A 5,000-nucleotide genomic window follows, 5' to 3' on the forward strand; every position below is an offset into this window, starting at 1 on the left:
ACACACACACACACACACACACACACACACACACACACACACACACACACACACACAAAGAGAAGACTCGTGGTTCAGTGGTAGAGTTACCGGTTGCCACTACGTCTGTCTGGGTTCGAATTCCGCCCAGGGCCGAAACAATTACAGTATCACTGCGCTGCGGGGGGTTACTCAAACTCTCGTGGTGGGGGAATTGGTACGTGTGTATTCGTGTAAGGTCACAGCATTACACGAATTACATGTGTGTGTGTGTGTGTGTGTGTGTGTGTGTGTGTGTGTGTGTGTGTGTGTGTGTGTGTGTGTGTGTGTGTGTGTGTGAGTGTGTGTGTGTGTGTGAGTGTGTGTGTGTGTGTGTGCATGTGTGTGTGTGTGCGTGCGTGTATGTGGGGGTGATGTGATTCACCATGGTCTTTGATTACGTATTGCACTTGTGATCGACAGCAATATCCCTCTCAAAAGATGATGATGATGATGATGATGATGATGATGATGATGATGATGATGATGATGATGATGATGATGATGATGATGATGATGATGATGATGATGATGATGATGATGATGATGATGATGATGATGATGATGATGATGATGATGATGATGATGATGATGATGATGATGATGATGATGATGATGATGATGATGATGATGATGATGATGATGATGATGATGATGATGATGATGATGATGATGATGATGATGATGATGATGATGATATATGCAAGAGAGCTCAGACTCATATATGAGCGATCTATGGGTAATGATGTGATCTTACACACACACAGACACACACACCTACCAACTCCCCCGACCACGAGAGTTTGAGTGACTCCCCGCAGCGCAGCGATACTGAAATTATCCCTGGGCGGAATTCGAACCCGGACAGACGTAGTGGCAGCCGGAAACTCTACCACTTAACCACGAGACCTGTGTGTGTGCGTGCGCGCGTGTGTGTATGTGTTTATGTGTGTGTATATGTGTTTGTGTGTATGTGTTTATGTGTGTGTATGTGTTTATGTGTGTGTATGTGTTTATGTGTGTTTGTGTTTGTGTGTGTATGTTTGTGTGTGTGTGTGTGTGTGTCTAGTCACCATGGTCTATTTACACGATGTTATTTTTTTATCACGTGTTGAAGCCGTGATTGGCAGTTATTTCCATCCGGAAAGAGAGCTCAGCTCGTATGACCGATTGGGTAATGCTGTGACTTCACACGCACACACATACCCTACTCCCCGCCCACGAGAGTTGGAGTAACGACTCGAAGCGTAGGGACACTGAGATTATCTCAGCCGTGGGCAGGATTCGAACCCGGACCACCGTAGTGACAGCCGGAGTCTCTACCAATCGCTCCAATGAATGTGCGTGTATGTGTGTGTGTGTATGTGTGTGTGTGTGTGTGTGTGTGTGTGTGTGTGTGTGTGTGTGTGTGTGTGTGTGTGTGTGTGTGTGTGTGTGTGTGTGTGTGTGTGTGTGTGTGTGTGTGTGTGTGTGTGTGTGTGTGTATGTGTGTGTGTGTGTATGTGTGTGTGCGTTTGTGTGTGTGTGTATATGTGTTTCCTTTGTGTTTGTCTATGTGTGTATGTGTGTTTGTGTAAGTAATTGTGTGTGTGCGTGTGCACACGGGTAATTCATTATCCTCGAACATTTAGAAAGTGAAGGATCTTTTAATCAAGAAAAAAGACCTTAAATATAAACAGCGTAGTATACGAAATCCCGTGTGGTGGATGTGACAGAAAATACATCGGTGAAACTAGCAGAGGCTTAGACACCAGATTAAAAGAACACCGAGCAGATGTAAGACACCACAGGGTCAGTAGTGCAATAGTAAACCATGTCGACGAAAGAGGCCATCTACCGAAATGGGACCAGGCAAAAATTCTCATTGATAACATTACACGGCAAGAAAGATAAGAGGACTGGAGATTTAAAGGAATCGTCCATCAGAAAATCACGAAAAAAAATATATACGAAATTCTGAAAATATTTCATCCAAAAGTGTTGCTCATAAGCTATCTCGTGGCTGAGTATGGAAGCTGTATCTTGATTTTTACTATCAAAAAATATATATAATACAGTAAAAAAAAAAAAAAAAAAAAACCCTACTGTGGCTGGGTCGTGTGCGCTGCGTACTGCATATTACGTTTTCTGTTGTTACATATATTTGCTAACAAAAGAAGCTGTGTATTTTGCACAATATTTATGCTTTTGTATGATAAATAATTGCATACGATATGGCAACAGGGACCTGACTGCATACCGTACAGTATGAATCGTCCAACAGAAAATCACAAAAAAACAAACAAACGAAATTCTGAAAATATTTCCTCTAAAACAACCAGTGATGCCATAAAACAGCTTAGGATGGCAGATAAAGATCGTCTGTCGCCAAAGATGCATCGCGCCAAGAAAAGGAAAAGTGAACGCTTGGAACCTGAGCAATATAACCCTGGTGGATACTAACTGGATTCATCATATAAATCTGTAATTAATCAAAAGCTGTCAACAAAGAGTAGGGTGGCGCCTATGATACCCTTTTAACACCATAACATCCTAAATAATGAAAGGGGACCAGTAACCATGAACAAAAAATCTATGACGCTCATTCCTGAAAAACTCTATTTTTGCACATTGAACTTGATTCATATCCAAAACGCCTGCACTGATTTTCAACTGCAAATCCTTTTCGGATTCAGCATAATTGAGAGAACATTTGGAGGCAGATTTATGTCCTTCTGTCAAGGAGTAGTAGGATTTTTCATATATATGTGTATTTTTTGGGGGAAGGGCTTTTTTTGGGGGCTTTTTTCATTAGCTTACTTTGGATTTTTTTCTCATAACAGACTGATCAGAACATCATAATTCTGCCTCCGTTTCTTCATCTATCTTAGCCCATTATAAAGACAAAAAATAATCAATATCCAGTCAAAGGTCTATCCTCTGAATCAATGTCAAAATTTTCAAAAATTACCCCTCAAAAATAAAATAAAAATCACAATAAAAAAGTATAAGCATAAATGTCTTGAAACTTCGGTGGTATCTTCTCTGAGACAAGACAATTACTACGAAAAAATCTCAGCCATTTTCACCCCAAACTAAAGAAGTTCGATTTTCTATTGGACGATCTCCTATGAGCTAAAGCAGCAGCACGTTTTGTCGTCATGAACAATAAATTACTAACATTATTATAATTATTATCATTATCATTATTATCATTATTATCATTATTATCATTATTATCATTGCTATCATTATTATAATTATTATCATTATTATCATTATTATCATTATTATCATTGTTATCATTATTATCGTTATTATCGTTATCATCATTATCATCATAATCATCATAATCCTCATTATCATTATTCCTCAAGTTCTCTCTGTTACTATTGTTGCTACAACTAAGTTTTTTTTTTTGTCGTTTCAGTTACCTTTCTTTGACCTGTGGCTCTTCCTTGCTTAGTATTAATACGCTTTTTCATATCCCCTTTGTCTTTTCTCTGTGTGATGTATCCGTTGATAGTAAACCTTTTTGTACATACTTATCCAACTTCGTCTCTGACTTACACCGTATTTTGCCATTGAGTTTCAGTCTGGTCTTTCTGCTCACTAAGTTTTAAAATCAGACCCTCGACATTAGAACATATCTTTTGTAGGATATTTTTCCTTCAGTTATTCTTAATCTAGATTTACTGTATTCATGTCTAATATGTTGCACATATAACTCTTCTTTTGGTTCTTTCACCTTATTTGTAAGATCGCGCGTGTGTGTGCGTGTATGTGTGTGCTTACAAAGGATTACAAAGGATTACAAAGGCGGAGCATGCCGACAGGAGACCTTTTGATCCATATCTAGGTCGGATGCGAAAAAAAATCATAATAATAAAATAATAAATAAAAACTATGATAATGTAAATAACAAATAAAATACATAAATAAATGCATAGGTATAGTTAGATAATAATAAAACAGGTAAATAGTAAATAATAATAGATTGACATATAACTAATAATAAATGAAAATCAGACAAAAAATGATAACAAAACAAAAACAAATAATATAAGATAAATTAAAATCATTAGAGCATCTTACTTAGGTATTTATCTAAAGGATTCTTAAAGCTTCGAACTGAACTACATTGCACTACCTGTGGAGGAAGTTTATTCCATTCATTAACTACACGGTTGGCAAAGTTGTTTCTACCTACTTCCAAATTGAATCTATTTCCGGACAGTTTGAGACCATTGTTTCTTGTCTGATTCTCATTCAATGTGAAAATTTGGTCACTTTTGATGTTGTCAATTCCCTTTAGAATTTTAAAGACCTGTATCAAGTCACCTCTGAGTCTACGCTTTTTTAGGGAAAACAGATTCATATGATTTAGTCGATTTTCGTATGATTTATTTTTGATATTTGGAATCAGTTTTGTGGCTCGCCGTTGTACTTTTTCCAGTCTGTCAATGTCTTTAATGAGATTCGGTGACCATACGGAAACAGCATATTCCAAATGTGGACGAACTAACGATTTATATAGCTTGTTAATGAGTGATGGACTTTTGAAATCAAAAGATCGCGCAATCAGTCCTAGAATCTTATTTGCTTTCTCAGAGGCTGAAATACACTGCTTGGATAATTTGAGGTCGTTACTGATAATTACGCCGAGATCTTTTTGCATGTGCATGACTGAATGGGTCTATGCATCCGCGAAGGAAAGAGAAAGATAAATAGATAGATAGATAGATAGATATAGGTAGATAGATAGAGAGAGAGAGAAATAGAGAGAGAAAGAGAGAGAGAGAGAGAAATAGAGAGAGAAAGAAATAGAGAGAGAGAGAGAAAAAAAAAGAGAGAGAGAGAGAGAGAGAGAGAGAGAGAGAGAGAGAGAGAGAGAGAGAGCTTATGTACAAGTGTTTCTTTATGTGTGCGTGTGACCATACCAGTATTGTTTTTGGTTCACAATGGCTGATATAATGGTTGATGCTCCACACGTAAAGACTTTC

This window comes from Oratosquilla oratoria, chromosome 38, assembly GCF_046742065.1.
Source record: "Oratosquilla oratoria isolate Oo_2021 chromosome 38, ASM4674206v1, whole genome shotgun sequence".
Taxonomy (NCBI): domain Eukaryota; kingdom Metazoa; phylum Arthropoda; class Malacostraca; order Stomatopoda; family Squillidae; genus Oratosquilla; species Oratosquilla oratoria.